This window comes from Balaenoptera borealis (assembly GCF_965194805.1).
Source record: "Balaenoptera borealis genome assembly, chromosome: 2".
Classification (NCBI taxonomy): Eukaryota; Metazoa; Chordata; class Mammalia; order Artiodactyla; family Balaenopteridae; genus Balaenoptera; species Balaenoptera borealis.
In genome coordinates this window covers 5,111,058-5,138,648 of record NC_138867.1, presented here as the reverse complement: position 1 = coordinate 5,138,648, position 27,591 = coordinate 5,111,058, and the positions used below count along the sequence as shown (strand labels likewise).

The following is a 27,591-nucleotide window of genomic DNA, read 5'->3' as shown; positions in this document are numbered from 1 at the left end:
TACAGGCTGGTGTAATGACAGTCTCCTATCACAGCACGGGGATCAGTCATTTTCACCCACTTCACAGAGACACCAGCATTGGTAAATCCTAGAAGAGGTGTGTTGGACATGGGCTGTCATCCACAGAACCTGAAGGAATGAGCTCTCCCAGCTCTGCCTTTCCAACTGCAGATCTGGGAAGTTAACCTAATCTCCCTAAGTCTGCAGAATTATAAAATGAGCTCATCTACCTATGCCCAGCAAGATTACCAAGAAGAAAGCAGACAGCACATAGAATGTGACTAGCACATAGAATGTTCTCGAAGCAGAGCTGGTAATCAGCTTTATTTGCTGTGCTTAATGTCATACACCAGCTCACATCCCATTCACAGCCCTGAGCAGGACAGCGGGGTTCCACCACATGGACCCTCTTCCTGCTGCAGCAGATTTGACCAGATCAGCTGCCAATCATATTGTCTCTTGAGGACTTGATCTAAGAGACACAGAGACTGAGAGTCTTAGAATTTGAATTTTATTTGCAAAGAATCATAACAAACATCCCTGATGGCAAATTATAGGATTTGCTGAACTCAATACAATTAAAATAATCTCCCTTTTCTTGAGCTAGTTTAAATGGGTTTCTGTTTCTTACAACCAATCAGCCCCAGGTTTAGCTAACACTCGAAGATGTCAGCTTTCTCCCTGTCCCCATTTAATATGACAGCCTCAGGGGGACGAAGGTGACTGTCATCTTCCCAAGGTCTTTCTTACAGTGAGTCAGGAATGGATCTGGGCATGGGACCAAACTCTCCTCACCTATAAACCAGATTTGTTGATATATCTCATGTTTATCTCCTATGTGTATAGAATGAGAAATTCCATTCAAGAGGCTATTAATTATTTTACTCAGCATGAGTATTGAGTAATACTCAATGAATATTTTAAACAAATGAATATTTTAAAACTGACCTTGTACTAATTGTGCCTTTAAGTATTCAGCAGTACATAGTGAAAATTCATCCATTTCTTAATCTCAAATTTTTAATTTTTCTTAATTTCCCATGAATCAAAATATTGGTTCATACTCAGCATTTTGGAAAACTCCATTAAATGAACAATGAATAGCAACAATGCCAATAAAAACAAGTAACAACAATAAAACCTAACATCACTGAGAGCTTATTGTGTGACATTTTATAGAATTGGCACAGAGATTAACTAATTTGCCCAATTCACACAATCAGTAGTAGTGTAATTAGAATGTGAATGCACACAACGCGGATTTAGTAGGCACTATGGCGCCTCACCCAGGTCCCCCTCATCAGTCTGGTACCAACCTACCAGCTGCTGTGAGTTTTGCTGCTGGTGAGATGTCCCCCAGTCCCATGGTCCACAGTCAATGGCTTACTGATACAGGGCACAAGACATTCCCCTGCCTCAAAGGGGTGGCAACTTGATGATGTTATTTAGGTTCCAATGCCCCACCCTGCAACCTGGATCTTTCCCTGAAACCACACCCTGCTCAGTTTCTCCTTCCCTGTTCTGAATCCCTTACTCTTTTATAGATTTCCCCCCTGAGGATCATTCATTCAGCGTTTTCAGCTGCGGCCATCAGTGTCCGTCGTGGGTGCAATTTCTCCAGCAACCTGACTCTGGTATGTTTCCTGGAGACTTGTGACCACAGAATCGTAGGCAGATAGAAGCTAATGGAGGCAGTGGATTTGAGTAGTGCATAGGGTAGACTGTCATAGGCAATATGGTGTCCCACCAGACCCCCTACCAGGCTGGGCTCCCTTCCCCCAGCTGCTGTATGTGTCCACCGACAGTTCACAGCTACCCCCTGCACTGAGGACCTATCCTCTGCTGACTGGAGCTGCTCCATCTGGGAAGCTACACAAGCCCCTCCTGGGTGCAGCCCTTAACTAATACATGATTGATATGAGGGAACAGGATCTGACACCGTTGGCTCAAGGGGGTACAAGTCAGCAGCTGATTTACGCTCCAGAATGCACCCCTCACCCCAAGGTCAGACCAAAGCTAGACTTTGCCTGGGACCACAGGCTTGGTGGGCTCTCTCTCGTTCTTATCTTGCTTAACTTCCTTCCTTCCAGATGTTCCTGCACACCACTCCCTCAATAAATCATGAGCACTCAAATCCCTGTTTTGAACTCTGCTTTTAAGGAACCCAACCTAAGCCATTGGGTGTGAAGCTAGTCCATGTTTAGTAATCATCACTCCCATAAGAGGAAAAACACTACTTTTGATTTTGCAGTTGGTTTTTACAACTTATCTCAAAGTTTTACTGAGTCTAATACTCAGTAGTCTAAGACTCACAGGAGAAAAATACAGAACGATGTTCTGAACAACTGAGGTAGCAAAATTAAAGTCACCATCATGACATAATTACTTCATAAAAATATCAATACCTGCCTACACATAGCACTGAGTCATCAATAAATGGCTTTCTAATTACCCAAGAGTCCAAATGGATTGTTTTAATTCTTTCCTGTGTCACTTGCTAAAATTCTATCCTATTTGAGGTGTCGGATCTACTTCAGTCCATCTTCTCCAAAAAGTAAGTGACCCTTATTTCCAACTGACAAGATTATTTTCCTCATGGTCTACAGAAACTTGTCATCAAAACCCCAAAAGAAACATTTTTAATTATATTTTAAAAAATATTTTCTCTCTTGTCAACCATAATGGTAACAACTTGTCAGCTATGTAATTTTGTTCATGGTTTAGAACCACAGAAATCTTTGCAGAAATTCTCCCAGACAGCCAGGACACGGATGTATTTGCATATGTGTATATCTGTTTTCAAATTACCCAAATCAAAGACCAGAGGGTTGTGTTGGGGTCCCTAGGTCATTATGAGTGAAATAGAAAAAATGACAACAGAGAGACTTGATTTAAGAGAAAGGCTATTAGAAAAGACTCTGCAGCCTGAAATCTCCAAGCCCCACACCAACTCCTTCACATGTCCTTCAAGTGCCCTTTTTTTTTTTAATTAATTAATTAATTTATTTATTTATTTATTTATTTATTTATTTATTTTTGGCTGTGTTGGGTCTTCGTTTCTGTGCGAGGGCTTTCTCTAGTTGCGGCGAGCGGGAGCCACTCTTCATCGCGGTGCGCGGGCCTCTCACTGTCGCGGCCTCTCTTGTTGCAGAGCACAGGCTCCAGACGCGCAGGCTCAGTAGTTGTGGCTCACGGGTCTAGTTGCTCGGCGGCATGTGGGATCTTCCCAGACCAGGGCTCGAACCCGTGTCCCCTGCATTGACAGGCAGATTCTCAACCACTGTGCCACCAGAGAAGCCCCCCAAGTGCCTTTTTAAAAATTTTACTATACTGTGGTAAGAACACTTGCTAAGAGATCCACCCTCTTAAATGTTAAAAGTGTGAAATACTGTATTGTTGACTATATGTACAGTGTTGTACATGGGTCTCTAGAGCTCACTGATCCTGCTTAACTGAAACTTTACGCCCCTTGGTTAGTAATTCCCCATTCCCCCCTCCCCCAGCCCTTGGCAACCACCATTCTACTCTTTGATTCTATAAATTTGACTATTTTAGATGCCTCATTTAAGTGGAATCATACAGTATTCATCTTTCTGTAACTGGTTAATTTCATTTAGCATAATGTCCTCAAGATTCATCCATGTTTTCTCATGTTGAAGCATTTCCTTCCTGTTTAAGGCTGGAATTAGTATTCCATTGTATGTATAGACCACATTTTCTTTACCCATTTATCTGTGGATAAACATTGCAGTTGTTTTCACATCTCAGCTTCTGTGAATAATGCTGTAATGACCGTGGGAGTGCTAATATCTCTTTGAGATCCTGATTTCAATTCTTTTGGAAAAATACCCAGAAGTAGAATTGCTGGATCATATGGTATTTCTATTTTTAATTTTCTGAGGAACCTCTGTACTGTTTTCCACAGTGGCTGCACCTATTTACCTTCCCACCAACAGTGCACAAGGGTTCTGGTTTCAGGGACAATACCTCAGTACCAGGAGATGGAGTAAGGATTGTGCAGCAGGGTAGGGACACAGACCTAAAACCTCTGACATTAGTCTAGACTTGTCCTGAGGTCAGCATTCAAAGGTAGGGGACAAGGCTAGGAGTTCATCACACAAACACTCTACATCCAAAATAGATTCATTTCTCCATCCAAGGGCTGGCAGTGTCATAAAATCAGTCACCCCATGAAGGCTACAGTGCCTTTCCTCTACCCAAGGCTGGGAAGGAGGAGACCATGTGGCAGTGATGTACCTGGTGGAAATCACCACTGAGCTACTTTCAGTCATTTTTAGATCCCAAGGACAACTGCCAATATGACCAAGGATTCGCGAGCAGCCTAATGACTGTTCTATTACAAAAGGAAAAAGAAAGTCAACCCAAATATATGGGTGCTTCTAGTATTTCTCTGTCTTTTAAAAATATTAGAACATTTTAAATATACAAAAAGTAGAAAAAAAGATAGCAAACACCAATTTAACATTATTCTGTCAAGAAATATTGACTAGTTACCATAATTATTTAAGATTTTTTTAAAAAATCAATATATTTAATACCAGGTTTTATAACTGCTTTTTGATCCCAATTGTAAAAGTCACTACTATTCTGAAAATTATATTTATCATTCATGATATTTAAATTTTTTATTTTATATTTTCATGTGCATAGATGATAGAGTGGCCTTGTGTGTTATTAAATTTACATGAATAGCAAATTATTCTAAATGTGTTCTTCTGCAATGTGTTTCTCCATTCCAATAGAACAGAAAAACAGTTTTTTTCCTTTTTCTTAAAAATTTGTCCCACTCTCTACCTCCCACTTCTGGCAACCATCAATCTGTTCTCCGGATCTATGAGTTTGTTTTGGGAGGGTCTCCTTTTGTTTTTTGTTTCAGATTCCATATATAAGTGAGATTATACAGTGTTTGTCTTTCTCTGTCTGACTTATTTCACTTCGCATAATACCCTTAAGCTCCATCCATGTTGTCACAAATGGCATGAGTTTCTCTTTTTTTATGGCTGAATAATACTCAATTGTGTGTGTGTGTGTGTGTGTATACATCACACACCTTCTTTATCCATTCATCCATTGATGGACATTTAGGTTGTTCTATATCTTGGCTATTGTAAATAACGCTGCAGTGAATATGGGAGTGTAGATAATCTTTTTGAGTTAGTGATTTTGTTTCCTTCGAATAAATAGAATAAATTTCCAGAAATGGAATTGCTGGATCATATCTTGGTTCTATTTTTAATTTTTTGAGGAAACTTCATACTGTTTTCCAAAAACAATGCTTTTTCATCCTATTTTTTTTTAGATAAATCCACATTGATATTTGTGGATATAATGTATTCATCTTACCTGCTCCATAAAAATTCCATCACAAGGATGTATCTCAATATCTTTAGCAAATCCCTAATTGGTAGAAATTTAGATTGTTTTAAAATATGTACTTACCCTTTTTGTCCGACATCTTAGTGAGGCGCAATGGTAGCAGCTGCTCTCCCGGCTTCACTATGCCACCCAAGGACGACAGGTAGAAGAAAGACGCCGGAAAGTCGGCCAAGAAAGACAAAGACCCAGTGAAAAAATCTGGGGGCAAGGCCGAAAAGAAGAAGTGGTCCAAAGGCAAAGTTCAGGACAAGCTCAATAACCTAGTCTTGTTTGACAAAGCAACATATGACAAACTCTGTAAAGAAATTCCCAACTGTAAGCTTATAACTCCAGCTGTCGTCTCTGAGAGGCTGAAGATTCGTGGTTCCCTGGCCAGGGCAGCCCTTCAGGAGCTCCTTAGTAAAGGACTTATTAAACTGGCTTCAAAGCACAGAGCTCAAATAATTTACACCAGAAACACCAAGGGTGGAGATGCCCCAACTTCTGGTGAAGATGCATGAATAGGTCCCACCAACTGTACATTTTGAAAAATAAAGCTTTATTAAATCAAAAAAATAAATAAAATAAAATATGTACTTATTTGTAATAGCATAACCACAATTTTCTAATATTTACCATACTTCATACATAATACACTTTAAAGGGGTATGTGTATATGTGTGTGTGTGTGTCTATGCATACACATGCATGCATGCATTCAAAAATTTTTACATGTATTTATTTTATTTATCATTTTTTATTTATTCATTACTGAATTTTGTTTTCTCATGTCTTATTTAAATGTTTACATCTATGATCTTTGTTGACTCTTTTCTTTGTCTATACGCTCCGTGTTTCATTTAGAAACAAGGCTATCGTAGATTTATAAAAGTTGTTGAGACATTTTCCTGCTCTTTTAGTATTCCGGAACAGTTTGTACATGATAGGAGTTACCTAATTCATGAAGGTTTTGTAAAATTGCCAATAAAGTCAACTGTCCCTGATACATTTTTGTGGGTAGCCCTGAGAATTAATTCAGGGCCTATATAGGTTTTTTATATCTTCTTGTGTCAATTTGGGGGTTTTAGTTTTGGGGTTTTGTGGGGTTTTTGGTCAATGCCATAAAATTTTCTGTTGATATTGGCTTATAATTTTTAAACTCTGCTCTGTCTGTATTATGTCCTCATTTTACTCTTAATATTAATTTACAACTGTCTTTGTCTTGATTGATTTTGCCCAAGATTAGTTGATGTTTAAACGTTCTTTGTAAAGCACCAGATTTTTATGGTTGTTGTTGACCTTCTGTAATGTTATTTATTGTATATTTCATTAATTTCTTATCTTTTGTTTTATTATTCTTTCCGTCAATTTATTCCACTAATTGTTTTCTCCTAATTTAAGTTCAATACTTGGCTTTTTAATTTTCCATCTTTCTTTTTTTAAGATATACAGATTTGAGTCAATCAAGTTCCCTGCAGGAACTTCTTAAACTGTACCTTAAAAGTTGCAATATATACATTTCCATTATAGTTTGGTTCCAAATTTCTTGTTTCATTTCCTTTTCTGATCAATGAGATATATAAAACATTTTTTAATAGTTATTTCTAATGCATAGGTCTTCTATCAGGGTATTATTTATTGATTTTGAATTTTTTTATTTGTCACAGAGTCAGAGAATTTGTTTTCTGTAATATCAAAAATGTTTCTATATTCAGAAAATGACAGGATTACTGATAGTCAAAAAATTAATTTTCAAAGACCTTGAAAAATACAAAGCAACTTCAGAATTTTCTAAAGGGTCAATGGAACTTAGAACAAGTCACATCAGATGACACACAGAACCCATAACAGGACAAAATCCGATGACATGAGTCATCATCAGGAGCATTAGGATGATGCCATATTATAGGCAATTTTAAAGCATTGTTCTCAGTGTTCTTTTAAACATTTCCAAGGCCAGCTGAGAAATTCTGGAAGAAAATACTTCATTGTAGTGCAGCTCCAACCAAGATAACATTTATCTTGAAGTTCAAAGATTTTAGACTCTGTCCAGTGTTTAATATTCACCATTTAGCAGGGGAAGTACCATCTGGACCACATAAACAGGCAGTGGGTATGAACTGGGCAGCAGAGTCTCCAAGACCCCTTATCAGGTAGGTTCTGTGTCACAGTGCGCTGCTGTGTGACCGCAGACAGACCCTCTGCTCCTGGGAGAGCAAAGCAAACACAGCAGGGCCACAGTCTAGGACTAGGTGAGGAAGAATCTGCACCATGGGTCATTTAAGGCCAAACCTGAATAAGGACTGTCCACAAAGAAGGGTCCTATCCTCCCAGGAAATTTGGGGTCACCTTCTCCCATTTTCAGCACAAATCAGATGCCTTGTGGACAACAAGGAACATTCCTGGACTCTTCCCTAAAACAAGTACAGGAGACATGGTTGACATTATCATAAGGTAAGAAAATGAGACCTGAAAGTGGGTATGAGGCGGAACCATCCATTCTACACAAGGAAAGAGGAAGGCCTGTGTTTACGATGAACAGTGAGGATATTCTTACCCCAGAAGCACAGATCTCTCACTGAGTTAGTTCCTGTGAGCACAGCAATATACCTTCCCCCTACAGCCCACCCCTGTTCCCACAGAGGTGGGGTGTTCAGCCAGCTATGTGACTCTTTTTGTCTATTGCTTATTAAATAGTGGTTCAGAAAGTAGTTCATGGGATGAAGCTAAAAGTCATAAAATTAGGTTGCACAGAGCAGGTTGTATCCACAAGGAAACATTCTCCTGGAAATAGCTACATTTTAATTTTTTAATTTAAAGTACAATTTAACATAAGGGGCTGCCTAAGAGTTGACCTATGAGAGTACGCAAGAGGAGGGAAGGAAATAGCCTTGAAATGAGCTATTGTGGCAGGCAGCAACATTTCCTTCATTATATCATGTAATACTCCAGCAAAACGGAATGTTTGTACAAGGATCCCTGTTTTTGCAGGAGAATATCATTGCAGTTCAGAAAGATCAACGGACTTCTCCCAGGAATGGCCCAGGTGCAAACTCGCTTCCCTGCCTCCAAAAGCCACCATCCCAGGCTGATACCCAAAATTCAGAAAAGTGTGAGCCAAATCTAATACCAAGATGTAGAAAATAAGATCTCCTAAGATTCCTGGCAGTGCTAAGATTTCCCACAGTGATGTGTTGGAGACAGAAGTTGTTTTAAGGGAAGTGCTTCACTTCCACACCCTTTCTCTCCTCCTGGCCTCTGCCTGCTCTGTGTGCCTTGCTCACAACACACTGTTCACCCCCTCTCCAACCTCTGTCAACCCCCCATGGGCTTCCACAGCTGAGAGGCTGACTTTCTGAGAAACCAGCACCTCCTTGGTGCTTCCACTGCACCCACATGCAGTGAGATGAATGGTGCCCGCACAGAAGATATGCCCACCTGGAACCTCCAAACATTACCCTAATAAGGGTCTTTGCAGATGTAGCTGAGGTAAGGCTATTGGGATGAGACCATCCTGGATTGGGGTGAACACTGTGACAAGTGTCCTTATACGAGACAGAAAAGGAAGGCACGGAGAGGGGAAGGCCATGTGACAACAGAGGCAGAGATTGGAGCGATGCATCTACAAGCCATGGAATGGGAATGCTGAGCCCTTACCAGAAGCTGGGCTGATTCTCCCTCATGGCCCTCACAAGGAACCCCTCTGCCAACACCTTGATCTTGGACTGCTGGCTCCCAGAACTGTGTGAGAATAAATGTCCTTGTTTCCAGCCACCCAGTGTGTAGTCCTTTGTCACGGCAGCCCCAGGATCCCAGGCATCATGATCTGCACAGTGTACCTCTTGCTGTCTGGTAACACGCAGCTCCCTCACATCAGCACTCGGACCTTCTTCTTGGGCATCTTCCCACAGTTTAGCTCAGTGCATGGCACATCCTGAATGCTCACAAACTGTCCACGAATGGCCACCTTCACTGCCCTGGGCTCCATTGCATGAAACCACCCTCTTCTCTAGCCTGCAGACCACAAGAGCAGCCTCTCCCATTTATTGTGAACTAACCACATGCTTGGTATTTTACAGTTCAATGTCCCACGTCGCTCCTCTCAACAACTCAGGGAAATTATTGCTCTCCCCACTTCACAGATGGGAGAACAGAGAAGCGAAGAGGTCAGATACCCGAGCCAGAGTCTCCCAGCGCTGTGCCTGTGGAGGGTCTGAGTCACGTGAGCCAAGTTCCTGACCACGTGGCTCCCCAGCTCGAGCTGTAACTGATGACAGAGTTAATGAGTTGTGCTAGTCACCTTGTGCTCAACACACTTTCATTGGCCACTTTACCTTACATGGACTTGTCCAGAGTCTGCCTGATAGCAGATGGATGGGTGCAAGGTCAATGCAATGCACCAGCAGGAGCCAAGAGGAGGCGACCAGAAAGGGAGCGATACTGCCCCCTCCGGACACCAATTGCTGATGTCCCTACTGCTGCATCAATCTCTGAAAAGCCACCAGGACTAGGGAACGTATCTGCCCCCTATACAAGGACACCTTGGCCTGCCCTCTCTAAGTCCTTCACACCAGGGAGCAGCTGTCAGTTTCCTGTCCAGGTCTTCCTGCAGAATCCTGCACTCCTTGGAAGCATTTTTCCTTATTGTGAATGTGTCAGACTCTATCTAACATGTACAAATCCCAAGACAACTGACGGGATCCATTGCAGTTAAATCAATACTTTATTCATGGTTTGCACATCATTTGTAGGGGGGCAGGTACCGAAACAAAGCATTAGCCAATATTTTTTATTAGATGATAGCCAGCCTGGTGGGAAAGTGTGTTTTAATTTCTCTTTTTTATGAGTTTCCGAGGAGACCAGTCAGATAATGAAGGGCTTGTTCTATCAGACGTGTGCTCCTCCACCTCTCTTGGTTGGTTCACTATTAAATCACCACTCACACATCACTCTCAGTCTCTGCTGGTTGTAAATGTGTCTTTGATGGTGGCCCTCAGACTACCGTGCTGTCTGGTGCCCTGAGATCCCAACAGTGACTCCAGAAGCAGCAACCACACCGTCCTCCTAATCAAAGAAAAAGATCCAAAAAGAAATGAATCGGACCAGAGCTGTCATGGGCAGTCTGAGCTCCATGCGGTCATTATTTTTCCCATTCACTGTCAAAGCAATGGCAAATACCAGGCATCTTTCCTAACGCTTCCAACGCAAAGTCCATTTCAATCCTAGCCACAGACTACAAAACTTCTCCTCATCTCAAATGTACCAGTGAGCACCCTCGTCGACCTTGCTCAGCAGGAACAGCAAACAGCTCTGGTGCCAGATTGTCACAACAGATAAATCACCTCCCCATGGGAGCTGACACTTTGGGAAGCTGCGTGAGACAACAGATCAAGCTGTCCTAAACCGTCTCCACACCTGAACATCTGTCCTGAGTTCCAAACACCCAGGGCTCCTTTGGGACTGATCCGAAGTCCCTTCAAGCCCCCTGTCCCCAGGGCACGTCACTGCGCATGGCATCCAGTTCTTCTCAAACTTGCAGGGGCTACTCAGGCACAGATATGGGATGAAGACTCTGAATGGGTGATTTGAGTAAATTAGCTCCCCACTCACACTTCCCAATGAGGGCTGGCAACCAAACTGTCCAAGCAAAGAGCTGCTTCTTTGATTTTTTTTTAAGTGGAAAGACCCCTGTCACATGTATATTTCAAAAGCATAATCTATTCCATTTGGATTATTGTTACATTTCTTATCATGAGATTAGCTACTTTTTATTTTTTTTACAGTAGGTCCTTGTTGGTTATCTATTTTATTTTTTTAAAGGGACTCATTTTTTTAAAACTTTATATTGGAATATAGTTGATTAACAATGTTGTGTTAGTTTCAGGTGTGCAGCAAAGTGATTCAGTTATACATATACATGTATCTATTCTTTTTCAAATTCTTTTCCCATTTAGGTTATTACAGAATATTGAGCAGAGTTCCCTGCGCTGTACAGTAGGTCCCTGTTGGTTATCTATTTTAAATATAGCAGTGTGTACATGTCAATCTTAAACTCCCTAACTATCCCTCCCCTCCCCACCCTTCTTCTTCTTCTTTGATTTTTAGTTCAAATTATCCTCTTCACTTTTCTTAAAACATTCTTTAACTAACAATTCTTCCAGAACAAGACACAGCAAATTAAAGATGTTATTGCTATTTTAGTGGGGACTAAGTATATTTGTCCTGGTGGTCATTGACACAGCCCAACCTGATGTGAGAATAGATTCTTGGGTTAGGATTGTAAAGAAGTAGAGAAGGAAATGTGTCTCCTTGACCTTCTATTTCCCCAACCTATGTCCTTTTTCATGTCCTTTCCCTTCATCCACTTTTTTATTTTAAATCATCCCTGTTTCCATTTCCTACTTAATCTTTTGTCAATAAAAGAATCAAATTCTTTTTTAGAGAAAAAGATAATAGGATTAACTTTTTGACTTCAAGTGTTGAATGTTTAAGATGCCACAGGAATGGCCAAACCAATGGCCACTTATCCATGTGGACTTAGCCTCTCCAAAGTGCCCCACCTTGGACCTCCTTCTCTTTTCTCTGATGCCAGATGAGCTCTCGGTCTTTTCATCCCACTTTGGTCCTTGGACACTGGCCTTAGGGCTCCCCACTCTCCTAGTGAAATCACTCTCCTGAGCTCTGTGGTTATTCCCTGGCCCTGTCACCTGCACACCTGTGACGAAGCCAACACTCAACTCTGTCCCCACCTTGCTCCTCTTTTTTTTTTTTTTTTAACCTGGGAAGCATTAGTGTTCTGAATTATTGGCATTCTCAGAGTTCAGGCCAGAGACACCCTGTGGATAAGCCAAAAGAAGTGACCCCTGTTTGAAGAAATTCAAACACCAGCTGGTCAATTCCTGTCCTCTGGGTCCCCTCTTGCTTCCCACTCCCACCTCAAGTCACAACTTGCAGGCCCACTCCCAGGGTCAGCCTAATGGAAGGAATCTGTCTTTCCTATGATCATGGGTAACTTCCAGTTTCCTTAGTGCATGGTGGCTCTGGAGGATCAGAGCAAGATAGGGCAGGTCACAGTAGGTTTTTTGGTAATGAGTGTTTTACTCTTTGGGAAGAGTATGGGATTAGTGCCCTTATAAGGAATGGGATTAGTGCCCTTAAAAGACGAAGCCAGAGAGAGAGTGAGCTTTCTTTCCACCATGTGAGGACACAGTGGAATGGCAGCCATCTGCAACCTGGAAGAGGGCTCTCACCAGAACCTGACAATGCTGGAACTCTGATCCCTGACTTTCTGCCTCCAGAAATGTGATAAATGAATATCTATTGTTTATAAGTCACCCAGTTTATGATGTTTTGTTATAGCAGGCCGAGCTTTCTAAGACACTAACCAAGCAATCAACCAACTCATAAGATGCTGAGTTCCTCACCACTGGGATCTTGCATCAAGGATAGAGTAACCATCAGCTGGAGACATCTCTGAATCACCAGGCCTCTGAATTGACAGCTGCCCACTGGGACCATCTGAGTCCTTTAAATGCTATTGCTCTGATTTAATGGGTCTGGGGTATAGCCTGGGCACTGGGATTTCTAAGAGGTTCCCAGATGATTCTAACATCCAGACAAGATCAAGACCTATGGCCTTGAGGAGTCCGTCTTTTCCTGGACAGTGAGCCTGGATTGCCTGGACAATGCTTCCTGGATTCCTTTCTATTCTAAGACCCCACTATTCTCTGAGTTCTTTCTCTAGTCTGTTGGGAACCTTTTTAATTTTAGTTCAAAGAAGGCTTGCAAGCAACAGACAGAAAATGTATCTTTTCCAGCTTCACTGAGATATAAGTGACATATAACATTGTGTAAATTTAAAGTGTACAATAGGGACTTCCCTGGTGGCACAGTGGTTAAGAATCCGCCTGCCAATGCAGGGGACACGGGTTCGAATTCTGGTCCGGGAAGATCCCACATGCCGCGGAGCAACTAAGCCCCTGTGCCACAACTACTAAGCCTGTGCTCTAGAGCCCACATGCCACAACTACTGAAGTCCACATGCCTAGAGCCCGTGCTCCGCAACTAGAGAAGCCATCTCAATGAGAAGCCCGCGCACCGAAACGAAGAGTAGCACCCTCTCACCACAACTAGAGAAAGCCTGCGTGCAGCAACGAAGACCCAATGCAGTCAAAAATAAATAAATAATAAATTTATTTTAAAAAATAAGAATAAAAATTAAAAAAATAAGGTGTACAATGTGCTGATTTGATACACTTACCTATTGCAAAATGATTACCACCATAGTGTTAGCTAACACTTCCATCGTGTCACATAATTACCATTTCTTTTTTTGTGGTGAAAAATTATTCCTTTTGAGCTTCTCTAATTAAAAAGAAAAAAATCACTGATGAGATTAAAATTGCAAACTGGTAGAAGTAGTATTTGTATTTCAATGGTAACACTGAATTGACATTTGTGATTAATTATTTGGAGGAGGGGCGTCTTGCATCTTGAAGTAGCTACTGTCAAGAATGATGAGAGTTTAATAAGGTTAAACAACCAGGTAGTAGAGCTTTATTTACATAGGTTAAAAAATAATCCATTGGACGGTGACGATGGGACAGTGAGTGACAGATGGAGGAAAGTTAAAGTACACAGCATTACTTTAATGATAAATGGTGGATAAGCATCTTTAAATGGGCCATCTCATTTATCCCTATACCACCACCAAGATAGTGGTAGAATTTTTCTCAAATGGCAGGTGAGGAACTAGAAACCTTGACAGGTTAAGTAATTTTCTCATGGTGAGATGGCCAGGAAGGGACAGAACTGAGAATGACCCTTCCAAAATCTAGGCTTTGGTCACCGTGCTCTCCAATCTGTCTGGGGTGGGGAGAGAACTGCACAGAAGTCTGTGTGCCCAAAGAGCTCCCCAACTGGTACCACTCAGTTCCACTTGCTCACCAGGGTCATGACCAGAAAGAAGCATACATGTATGGAGCCCATGGGACAAGTGAAGGGGAGGAGCCCTAGGGAGGGAAGCCAGCTAGATTCACAAGGCATACTCCTCTCCCAACCATGAAAATACCTGCTTATTTACAGTCCTACCACCAAAATATCCATCCCACTGCTTTTGACAGGAAGAGACCTCCATGGAGAAAGACCACATGCCCCCATCATACCTAGTTGTCCCTGTCTTGCAGGCAGCTGGAAGCAGAATTCACACAGATGGTTTTTCCTGCCTGCTCTCAGCATCACTCTGTTCTTAGTACCAAAAGTCTGAGATGCAACCAATGGACATTACATACCACCTGGACATCCTCTGGCTGGTCCTGAAATTCCAGCCATCTGTATGGCCCTTCATGCATCCAAAAGCACCCTGTACTAAGCATGGTAACAGAACATGGTGGCCTGGCTCCTATCTTGCCCACAATGAAGCAGCTACTCAACCATTGTGTCTTCAGAGATAAGGCAAAATGTGACACTGGGTAATGTCACTTGTGATAGAAAGTGTTGCTTCTCAGCATATGGTTGGCAAGTACAACAGAAGGAATTTTGGAGGGCACAGTAATTTGTCTGGGTCTTTGTACAATAATCACATTAGAAGGATGCAAGAGTACATGATGTAATAAATGTAGGCACAGCTCAGTGAACTATTTATCCCTTGTGATGGCAATGCAATAAAATAGACAGGAAATTTCCATCTAACTAGTAGGAACAAACTCTACCCATGGTAAGGAACCCCAAATTCTGGGATGTTTGAAACCCAGGATGCCTCTGGGGAACTAATAGGAGATGAAGTGAAAGGGTCAGCAGAGCCCAGAACATGAAATACCTTGTGTATGTCATAGTCCACTTGCTCACTCCTTGGTCTCCTCCTCTGTTTTTGCATGAATGGTTTCTGTGATACGATCATCCCAGCCTGACATGGATGCTATTTCCAGTTCATCCTTCTCTCTTTTATCTGGATATCTTTGGTCAAGTAGAAAACTTTTCCTGATCACCTAGTGTATGAACAAGACCCCACAATACCACATAAGATATTTGTTTTGGGTTTCATTTTTTCAACAATCCCCTCCACTAATTTCAGCAAGCCAGATGCACCACTTCCCATAGGAGATCAGCTGGGAAGCTTGTTACTGTGCTGCATACAATGAGCACTTTAAATAAAACTGCACTCTCTGACCTCCCCACACTTGTACTCCCTGGGCTCCAGCCCTCCTGATCGCATCCAAATCCACTCAGCCTTCTGGGGAATGAAAGTGCATCATAAGCCCTCAACCACTAAGTTGTACTTGATCCCACTTCTGTTGGAGGGAAGATAATCATGACTATCGCTATTCATTCTGGTGTTTACGTCTTTTTAGCTTCTTCATACATAGGAGGAGTATGAGAGTATTACTATAAAGTATCAAGAGAATAAGTTATCAACGAATTATAGCCCACTCCCCACTGCCAGTACTTTTATGAATCCAGATTATTAACCAGTCTTCAAAGACAGAAGCACTTCATACATCAGAACAACTACAGAATGGGAGAAGCCTGCAGAAACCAACAGAGCCCCAGCTGCTGTGAAGGCCTGGGGAGTTTCCTGGATCTGGGAGGGGAGAGAACCATCTCTGGGGAGAGATAGAATCACCATTCAGAGCAAAAGAGGAACCAAGTCCCAATATAGCACAGTCATTAATCTCTTGACTGAAACTAAATTCTAAAAAGAATTTGCTCTTGTGGGCTTACTGTTCTAAAAAAAAATAAAAAACCCCACACCTCATAGTGTGTTCTTTTTTAAAGTCCAATTATAAAGGTTCATCCAAGTGTATCACAGGTGGGAAAACTAGCTCCAAGCTCAGTATTCTAAAAGGGTAATGGAGCCCAACCTATTTTCCTACTTCAGAAATTCAGCAGAGCACTGGGAATATTCCCATAGGTGCTTTAAAAAAAAAAAGTTTATCACTTGGTATCCCCTTCAAAGTCACAGAGCTCACCCGTAGGAAAGAACCAACCACCACAACTACAACAAAAGGAGCACCAATGCCCATAAACTTCAGCAGTTGGAGACCAGGTCAGCACCTGGGACAGCTCCTGGCCTCTCAGCCTCTCTCCCCAATGTAGCACCATCTGAATTTGTATCTTCTTGTCCAGCAGGACAGCACTGGGAGGGTCACTGCAGCTCCCAATCTTTTCTTTGACCAACCCAGTGACCTGTCCTTAGTTTTCACTTCGAGCTTCTTTTCATAGCCTGGACAGTACTGGGCACCACCTCCTTTCTAGCCATTCTCTCTCTCTGGGTTCCCCTCAGCTTCACTGTTGTCATTTTAGCCTCTGCTCTGCTCTGTCTTCTTCCCTCTTAGAGTTCCCATTTTTTCATGTGGCTCCAACTGTTGAGTTGAAATTTAAATCTGACTATCCTTCCTTGGAATCTCTCCTAATCATTAGTCCCCCCCTCCAAACTTTCTACTGTTCACTTCCAATGATGTTGCATAATCATGTCTAACTCAATACACTCTGAAAGTTGAATTTAGCATTTCCCCAGTTAACTCTACCTCCAAATACTTCCATTTTTCACTCTTTTTTGGTCTCCTAATCGAAAGTGTTTCCTTAGTGATTCTCTCTCATATTTTCACCAAGCAATTTTGGGATCTCTTCTGTTAAATTCTCTTCTATCTGCATTTTGTTTTGATTTTGCACTGCCACATTCATTACTCATGCATGGACTTTTGCAATTATGTCCAGTCTTGATCCTCTTTCCCCTCCAGTTCACTTTTTTATACTAGTACAAAATTAGTCATCATAGAATCATGTTTTGAACAAGTCACCCCCTGCTGAACAACCACAAATGACTGTTCATTGTCTGTCAGATAATGTGTAACCCCTTAGCCTGATACTCACATGATATTACCTATGACCCTCCCAACCATTATATTATTTTCTTTTCATTATTCCTTTATTTATTCCTTCAGTGCCCACCATGTGCCAGGCACAGAGCTACATACTGGCCATTTACTATTTTGTTGAATTATCACGACAACCTGCCAAGGTTGATGCTAATGTTCCTTTTTGCAGATGAGAGAATTGAGACACAGCAAAATAAGGAAGCTACGGCAGTCTCATGCACTGAACTCCACAGCTGTGGTCTTAACCTTGTCATCTGTGACATCAATAGTTTTGTCCTTATGGCTAAACATATAGCTCTATGTATGTGGCTAAACAAGCATTTAATGAATTTAATATATTCAGATTTGCTGCAAACTTCTACTCCATTTCACATCATTTTTGCAACAATGCTCAGAGCAATAGCTTCACTAAGCTCATTAAATCACAATGTCAAAATTTTCTTCTTTTAAATGCTAATTTAGTCCCATCAAGTCCCCCACTTCTTATCATTAAAGGGACTATTAAGTAACAGACAAGAGTGAGAACAGCAGTTTCATATTTTCTTTGTTGAATCAGGTACCAGCCAAGGGACAGTCCCAGGTCTTGGTTGTGATCAACACTGAGCATTGTCAGACATGTGAAAGTTAGAGATGGAGACCAGCTTCAGAATCCTAACACAGGCGGTGAAGGGCTGGTTCTCAGAGAGAAAACACTAGTCCCAATTGTTTTCCAATTGTTCTCTTATTTTAAACACAGAAAGGCATGATTAAAACACATCAGTGGACCTTGTTAGTTCACAGCCCAAACATACACCTCACATCTTAACCAAAAGTACCTTCCCCAAATAGAATATGTATATTTAAACTGTTCATTGTACTTTTATATTTCTGTATAATTCAGTGTCTGATCTTGGGAGGCTTGAGACACTTAACTGGTAAGCCTGATGACCTAAGTACAGTATTAAACTAATCATTTCTCCGTGCTACTCATTGAAGAAATCCTTGAGTGAGGACAGCTCTCCCTCAATAATGCAAACATGAATTAGGCACAGACTCTACTCTTGAGTAACTTAGGTCTAAGTAGACAAGAGAATCTCCTTGATGCCAAGGAGATGTTGGCAAGTGACACAAGAGAGGTCTTGATGCTTCCAAGAACATGGCATACAGATGACATGAGACTCATTTGCAAAGATCAGACAGCAGTTTCTGGAAATGCCTTTTTAGGTACGTTGATTAACAAGAAGTATTTAGACATGCAGATGGAAAGGCAAAAAAGAAAAAAGTGAGTCAGATCTCAGAGATGGGATCCCACATGGCATGTGCAGAGTAACAGACTGTTTACTTTGACCAGAGCATGGATTAAGCAGAAAGGTGAGATGGGAGAGAAAGGGCCAAAGTAACTAACACCTGAAGCCAAGTATTTAGAATTTAATCATCAATAGTGAAAAGCGGAGACTTTTTTTTTTTTTAAAGACAGTGAAATAGAGAGAAAGTCTTATTTATTTATTTATTTATTTATTTATTTATTTATGGCTGTGTTGGGTCTCCGTTTCTGTGTGAGGGCTTTCTCTAGTTGTGGCAAGTGGGGGCCACTCTTCATCGCGGGGCGCGGGCCTCTCACTATCGCGGCCTCTCCTGTTGCGGAGCACAGGCTCCAGATGCGCAGGCTCAGTAATTGTGGCTCACAGGCCTAGTCGCTCCGCGGCATGTGGGATCTTCCCAGACCAGGGCTCAAACCCGTGTCCCCTGCATTGGCAGGCAGATTCTCAACCACTGCGCCACTAGGGAAGCCCAAAAGCAAAGACTTTAAATCACAAAGTGATTTAAAGAAATTTGATAGAAAGAATTCTTTCCTACTCAAACATAAATAAGAAGCTGTATAACATTTTAGTTAGCACAAGCTTGAGAAGCAGATAACCCAAGGACTTAGCCCAAGGCCTGCATCGTAGTAGGCATTCAGTAAAAGCATCATAGTTACTAATGTAACTAGTAACACTCTGGAGGATCAGAGGATGTTTGCATGGACATAAACAGGTAAGAAATAAGGAAGAGCAGAGATGAGAAGAATGGATAGGTTCCATTTTGGTTGGTGAGGTTGAAGATACTAGTGGGAACCAGGTGGAGGTATTCACTAGATAACATGAGTGCAGGCCTGGATTTGGGGAGAAAGACTGGGGCCAGAAATCAAGAACTGAGATCCATCCACACAGGAGGGAGCTGACTGCACTGGATGAAGTGAGATGTCAGAGAGGTGACCAGAGGCTCAGGCATAGAGTCCTGGAGAAGACCCCATCATAGGGAACAGAGGAAGGGAGCAAGCCTGAGAAGGACCAATAGAGATGGGGAAGGAAAACCCAAAGAGCTCATGGTACAGAAACCAAGGATGAGACAGGAGATTGGCTTTTCAAAGGCCACACAGAGGTGGCAGCCAATGAGAGCTGAGGAGAGGCCTATGGCTACCATCACTCTTAAGCCAGACTGAGCCCAAAGAGAATTGTGAAACACTTGTTACTTGGATAAAGGGTATAGTCATAAGAAATATGTGCGAGAAGTAAATAAATTTAAATATTTAAACTAATGGACAACCTCTCCTAATTTTGAGAGGCTAGAAAAATAAAAGCATGATGCATTAGCTATTTCTGTACCAAGAACCTGCTTTGGCCAGAGCAATGTCCCAAGGATGAGTGCTTTGGGGTTCTACACCTGTCAATTCTTTCCTTTAAGAAATGAGATCCTTTGGAAGATCTCAAAGGTGATGGGTTTTTTGCAGAGAAGGTTTTATAAAATGATGCTTACACACTCACTGATTTTTTTCTCACTGATTCACTTTACGTCTTGTTCACGTGACCCTAAATTAAGGATGTGATTATTTAGCATAAGTGAAGAGGAGAGAAAATCTATTCTTACTTTATTATCTTCATTTAGGAACTGTATGTAATGAGGATTAAACCAACAGGGAGGCTAATTTTGCTAAATTTCTATTTACACTCCTACTTCCTGTATCTGGTTCTACTCGTTGCCCCTCCCCACCATCCATCCCGCTAAATCAAGTCTGTCCTCTGTGATCAGCTTAGAGAAACAAACGTTGGTATTTCTAAACTTTAGATCTCATTCAGATGTTGTTTTTGTTTTTAAATAAAGAAATAGCCTTGAGCACCTTGAACACTGCAAACTGAATTTTAAGAAAAAAATATGAACAGGGTACTTTATTAGCGCTTTATGAATCAGTGCTTTATGAATAACTTGAAAAGCGATGCTAAGTGTCTTACTTTCCTTCATTCATGCCTTTCTATGTCGTTTGACTTCTCTCAACCACTAAGAAGCTACTGTCAAAGGACCAAAAATACCCGTCACATGGACCAGGCAGCATCACGCTCCTTCTCACCCAGACCGCATCTCTTTGACCCCCAGAAGCACCACACTGCCCCCTGGGACTGTAGGACTTCCACTCAGTGGTGAGAGCCAGCAGTCCCCACGGTGGGACGTGGACACACGTGTTCAGTATTGAGCAGGTTAGGAGCATGCAGACCAGCTCCTGCCCCAGTTCTCCGAGAGGCCAACCTCTCACTCTCCTGTCTTCAACCTGGTGACATCACTAGACACAAATGAAGACAGAACTTAGGCTATATGTTTATGTATAAATATGTGAGCAGTATTCTCCCACAATAAATGGATTTTAGTTTCAATCCTAAGCTCCAGAATCTGATGTTGAGTTAAATTAAACAGATATTACATTAAGAACTTTTTCTAATTGAAAATTAATATGTATTTTCACCATAGAAAATTTGGAAACTGTGGCAAACACGCAGACTAAATTTAAAATCACTTTTACTTCCCGTATCTAAAAAGAACCACTGCTAACAGTGTTTTGATTTAGTCTTTATATATATAATATATATGTTATATAAAGTATGCAATATATATATGAAGTTGAAACAATAAAATGTTAGCAGTGGTTCTCTTTATATATATGTATAAATAAATATATATAACTATATTTTATAGTATGTATATATGCACAAACATGTCTTTGTCTGAAAATAGAATCATGTATTACTTTATTATCAAATTTACCTTCTTATCAAATTTATCAAATTACTCTTTTCACTTAAAAATGTGAGCCTTTTTTTATTCAGCAAAGGATCAGCATCACTTTAACAACTCAGTCCTCGGTCACTGTGTCATCCTCTGTCTAACCAATCATATCAACAGCAATAATAATAGACTTCCTGCAGGGCAGGCATTGTTCTCAGCACTTCACATGCATCATTTCACTTAAAGCTCAAAACAGCACTATCCAGTTGCAGGTGGGGAAACTGAGATACAGGGTGGCCACTGGCCCAGTGTGACACAGATAACATGCACTAGGCTGTTGTGATACTGTGACACAACAGGAGATATGTGTTTGGTCTTTACCTCCAATTCCTGGCACAGAGTTCCTAAAACCCTTGTCATTTCATGAGTGGTAGGAACATTTTTTGTTCTAATGCAGTGACTCTGGGTGAGCCCCTGTATAGCTCCAGGATGTGGGCTGGTCACCAGAAAGACCAAGCTTTGATTAGAAGCCTGACCGCCCACCTCCTCACCCTCCAGGAAGGACAGAGGGGTTGGAGATTGAGTTAGTAATCAATAGTGCCTACCTGATGAAACCTCCATTAAAAAAATCACTTCTGATGAGGGACAGAGAGCTTGTGGTCTGGTGAATGCATCCACATGCAGCGAGGGTGATGCACCCCAACTCTACAGAGACAGAAGCTCCTGTGCTCAGACACTTGGACCTCGCCCAGCGTACCTCCTCACCTGGCAGTTCATTGTATCTTCAGTTCTACCCTCTATAATAAACTGATAAATGTAAGTAAAGTCTTTCCCTGAGTTCTGTGAGCCTTTATAGCAAATTACCAAACCTGAGGAAGGGGTTGGGGAACCCCGATTTACAGCCAGTTGGTCAGAATACAGGTGACAAACAGGGACCTGCAATTTGTACGTGAAGTGGGCGTAGCCTTGTGGGTCTGGCCCTTCACCTGTGCTAGCTCTCAGTAGTTAGTGTCAGAATCAAACTGAATTGTAGGTTGCTATCCACAGAGAATTGGAGAATTGCTTGGTGTGGAAAACCTGTACATTTGGTGGTTTTTCTTACGAAAATCCTAAAACTATAGCTGTCCCCAATTTTTTACTAAAATTCATATAATGAGTATCTTTATGGCCAAATACTCATGCATATCTGTGATTATTTTTCTACGATAACATTTTTATAAGCGCAGTTGCTTATTTTAAAGACTTTGGCTGTGCATGTGCCCCATCCTGTTTTCTAATTTTGTTGGCTGGTGGGGGAGATGTTCCTATTTCTGCTCTTCCTAATCCTATTATGCACCACAATAAACTCATTTTTAGTCCAGTGGGAGCCCCTTCCCAGAGACTCAAGACTCCTTCTCTTCTTGAGCTTCTCAGGTGGACCACAGGAACTTCAGCACTGCTGTAGGTAAACAGCGTGAGGGGCTTTTATGGGGCTGGGGTGTTGCACCCCCTGAAAGCTGAACCTAGACCATCAGCAACACCACGTGCAAATGCACCGTAGGAAGCTCCACCAGCTTGTGGGAAGGGCTCACCATCAAGGTCTGTCAGTGTCTTTATTTGAAGAGCTACTTGCCCCAGGGCAGCTGCTGACGACGCATATGAATCCAGATCAATATGTAAACTAACACGAAGTCTATTTTCATTCAAGCTCCAGCATAGAAGCACCTTTTCAATTTATAGTTCTGCTCAGCAACTCTATTTTTTTTCATGTCCCATTTACTAGAAGCTTCCAAGTATAATGTGCTCAGCATTGAATTAAATCAATATCCACATTAACATTCTTTCAAAGGCAACAGCCCAACATCCAAAGCTCTCACTTCCTGTGACCTTGCTCTACATGCAGGCTTGGCATGTGCTTAGCACCATCTTTGCGATGGCCCTCGCCAGCGCAGGCCGGGTGTCATCCCCCAGGTAATATCCAGGTTAATTAACCTTTAGGTGAAAATGCCGGGGATCCCTGTGACACTCACTTCCTTCCTGCTCATTATGTTCAGTCCCAAAAGCAGCAAGGAGCTGCAATAAATGCATTAATTAGGAAAATGATTAAATGCAGTGTCTCTATTACATTGGCAGTTAATCTTCTCTGCAAGATGCCTGAAAAGTCACCCTCATGAGGGGGGCTTCTGCACAGGGGAGAGGAAGCTGCTTGAAGCCCTGGACCCCCCACTCTCTTTCTAGAAGATGAACTCAAACTTCCATCAGGTAATTGCCACAAAGTGCCCAAAGGGAGTGTGGGTTCACCTCTTCTCCCAAGCCACCCAGCTGAGGGAGCTCTTAGAAAAAGGCATGGGCATTGTCACCTTTGCCACCAGCAGAAGGTACAGACCCCATCCCACAGGTGGGGAAGCTCAGTGGCTGTCTAGTGTCTCATGATGCTTGGATAAAATGTTCCATGTGTGGCTTGAATGGAAATTAATAACAGTGTTCAGAGCTTGTAAGATGGAGCAGCATTTCTAAAGAGAAACAGAAAGGTGATTAGTTGACATACGCCTCTATCAAGGGTACGTGATCAAAGCTAAACAGGATGATTCTTCATGCCCTGCTTCTCACCCCAGATGGGTGTGTTGGAGCCTGATCTGTTAATATCTTGCTCAACCAGGAACATTCATGGGGGTTGAGTTAACATGCACTCACTGGATAAATGTCAGAGCACTCACACCCTCTTCTCTGGTCCAGGCCACCCTGGTGAGCCCCCAGGATGCTCTCCCTCCTTTTACTCACTTCCAAAACCCAACTCAGCCATCATCCACTCTTCCTGACTCTGCCAAGCTCCCTCCTCACCCACGGGCATTATTCTCTTCTCCCCTATGTCCTACTGACCTGCATACAAACCACACTGCTGCACTCTCCCCAGTAAATCTAAATCCATCACATTCATGCCCACATCCTCATGCTCCAGAAGGCCGCCTACTGCATAGTGGGTGCTCATGCATGTCTATAGAATCTGATTTAGAAGCATATATACAATATCTTCTGTAGAGATTTAAAGAAAGAAAACCAGGTAAGTTACAGTTTCAATGTGCAATGTTAACTAAAATGAGTGAGGCTCTCTGACTACCTGGTGTGGGACAGAGGAGAGAAAGGAGACAAGGAACCAATGGCTGTTTCACAGCAAAGGTGCAGGACGCTTCCAGGAGAATCTTGAGCTCCAGTTCATGGCCAGCGAACTTCCTTATGCAATAACCCTCTGTCCCACTCCCTGCAAGGACTCACAACTTTCCTTCCATCCTAGCATCTGTATGACTTACTGAAAAAATACAACTAAAGCTCATGAAAAGTGAAGTCCGAGAGTCCAGTATTTTGACATTTTCCACTTTCTATGAGGAAAGCAGTTATCAAATTATTAAAAATTAAAATATTACCCAAAGTGACTGAAAATCTCAATCAGTTCTCAACATTCGCCTTTGACAGAAGCGTTACAAGCCCTCGTTCCTTCCTGTTTTCTCCAACACCTTCTGCACACCCAGGCCTCTGTCCTGTGGGGCTGGGCTGTGTACAGGCTGAAAAGATAAAACTGCATTTCTCAAGGAATTCTGCAAGGGAACTCCAATTCTCAAGGCTGGTCTTCTCTTTAATCTGAATGAGGAAGTTGCTGACATACTTAACTATTTCCAGAGTAATTTGCTACTCTATTTAGAGAACAGTGTAAGGTCCCAGAATCCTCCAATCAGCTCCTTAAAAACTGAAGTTATTTCACTTCCAGGAAGCTCATCTACCTTGGACCTCACTTCTACTCTTATGGGAATTAAAAGTGATGTCATTTCTCTCTCTACCGAGGCCAGTCCAACCGGTGCACTTGAGAGTAGGAAACTCCCAGCCCTAAAAGCTGCCCTTGGCCTGTTATGGGTTGAGTCGTATCCCTACAAAATTCACTGAGGTCTTCAGGCCCAGAGCCTCACATGGGAATAGGGTCCTTGTAGAAGTGGTTAGTTAAATTTAGATGAGGTCGCAGTAGAGTACGGTGGGGTCCTAATCCAATATAACTGATGTCCTTATGAAAAGGGGAATTTTGGACATGGAGACGTGCACACAAGGAGAGCACCATGTGAACACGAAGGCAGAGGTCAGCATGATGTTTCTACAAGCCAAGAAACTCCAAAGGTTGCCAATAAACCACTAGAATCTAGGGGAGAAGCCTGGAGCAGATTCTCCTGCACAGCCTCAGAAGGAACCAGCCCTGCGGACACCTTGGTTATGGACTTTCAGCCTCCAGAACTGTGAGACAATAGAGTTGTGTTGTTTAAGCTGATCTTTCTCTGGTGCTTTGTTACAGCTGCTCCAGCCCTTCCTGAGATCCCTAAATGCCTAAACCTGGCTTCTCCAATCCTCTTGCACCCGGTGCTGGCTTCCACAAGGAGGCAGGAAGCAGTGCTTCCGTGTGTTTGCTGTGTCACTAGAGCATGGGGCTGACTTGTGAATGTGTCCTGAAGAGTCCCTGCAGAACAAGCTGCCACCCTGCAGGCTTAGCCAGGAAGTGCAGTGAGAGCTCAGAGACGGAAGACAACAGGAACCTGGGGATGAGAGCCGTGCCCCACATCCTTGCCCCACCTCCCTCCACGGAGACTGAGGATTGAAACCCAGGACGAGGGAACATGCTGGTCCAGGATGCAGGTCAGTATGGACACAGAGCTGGTGGGGCTGGGTCCCTCGGTCGCTGGCATCATCAGTACTGATGCTCACCCTTCCTGCAACTGCAGTGCCAACGAGTGCCTGAGACCGCCTTCTGTCTGGCAGAGCTCAAGCCTCATCTCAGCTCTGCTTAGTGAAGACCTGGCAGCTCCAATCCCTTTGGGAAGTTCAAGCGCCCAGGCGATGCAGCAGCTAGGATCCCAGTGCACCTGCCCCTTGGAGCCTCCAAAGCGTGAGGTGGGGCATTGCGTCTGCAAAGGCCAGAGGTGAGCACAGCCATCTGGCCACCTGTCCCCACCATGGAACCTTGCAGCCACAAGGAGCAGGATGAGAGCGTCTGCCGTCAGGGGTGAGAGAAAGAGCAACACCTCCCCATCCCATCAGACCACCCAGCAGAGCTGCCGCTGGACCCCAGGCCAAGCCTTCAGGCCAGTCCCCTCTTCCTCCACGATGGTCCAGCACCCAACTCCAAAGCTGTCTTGTCTTTATTCCAGAACCAGTTCACTGGCAACAGGAGACCCTCAGGACTGTATCCTCCGTAAATTCCATGTTGAGAGTCGGGTTGAAGCATCTTGAGATGGAGAGCAAGGGTGTGAGGGAGAGAAGGAGCTGACGTAGACTGTCCCAGCAGGGAGCTGTCCCCAGACGGCCCGGTGCAGCCACCCGGCCCACCACAGCTCACAGCCAAGAGAAGGGTGTGCTTCTGCCTTTGACCTTCACTTTCCTGGCCCCAAATCTCACTGCTCGGACATCCTCTTGGGAAATATTTCTACCCTGGAACTCACCAGAGTGGGAACTTCCCAGGCCCCACCTCCCATCGCGCTAAACCAATGAAAGTATTTCAAAAGAGGGTTATTTTTGAACGCATAGGAAATGTTGAGAGTTCACATCTGCAGCCTCAGAGTGATTGTGTTGATACCACAAGGTGCTGGCATGGAGCCCCCATGGGGCCATTGAGCTGCTGTGCCCTGAGCTTGGAGAAAGGGATGGAAACCTTTGACCCTACTCCAGGGTACAGGAATCCCCTCTTTCTGTTGTCTTGGCCCAGACAGTGCTACACCACCCATGATGTCTCCCCACCTCGGCTGGAGGACAGTGTGGGCTGTGAAGCACAGAAATGAGCTCCCTTAATCACTCAGTGCCACCGTGGTGCTGCTCTGACGTCCCCGCACTGAGTTAACCTTGACACGGCACCACCTGCACATCCCTTACCCTCTCCGCGTCCCTGTTCCTTCTACATCAGGGGATTGTGTTTGCAGCACACTCACCCGAAGCAAGCATCCCTTCATCCTGACATTCACACCTATGTATTTCTGACATCCTAATGACTCTTAAATATGCATAATCATTTCCAAGAAAGGCATTCCACACTTTTTAATCACTTGCATAAACCGACCAATTTTGAGAGCTCGCCCCTGGAAAGGGGCACAGGCGAGCTGTAAATTTAATTTGCTCTCGCATCTGTTGTCATTACAGTGGGGCCTCCTGGGCTCGGCGACGGTCCGGGACTCATATGTTCTAACTCCTCGTTTTGGTTGTGACTGTTTTTAATTATAAGCACTTCCACCAAAATGAATCACCTTTCAGAATTCCAGCCAGGGAAGCAATTTTTCCCTACTTAGCTAAATTGGAACAAAGCACATTCGGCCAAGAAATC

The 27,591-nt window shown here is 43.0% G+C and overlaps 1 long non-coding RNA gene and 1 pseudogene across 2 annotated transcripts in view; both read left to right on the top strand.

The window, feature by feature from the left end:
* The window catches only part of LOC309623421, a 720,194-nt gene that overhangs the window by 239,317 nt on the left and 453,286 nt on the right, over positions 1 to 27,591 (top strand). The gene's annotated exons all lie outside the window — the stretch shown is intronic.
* Positions 5,505 to 26,603, top strand: LOC309623415 (small ribosomal subunit protein eS25 pseudogene; annotated as a pseudogene). Its single transcript has one exon. The product of its transcript is annotated as a small ribosomal subunit protein eS25 pseudogene (transcript).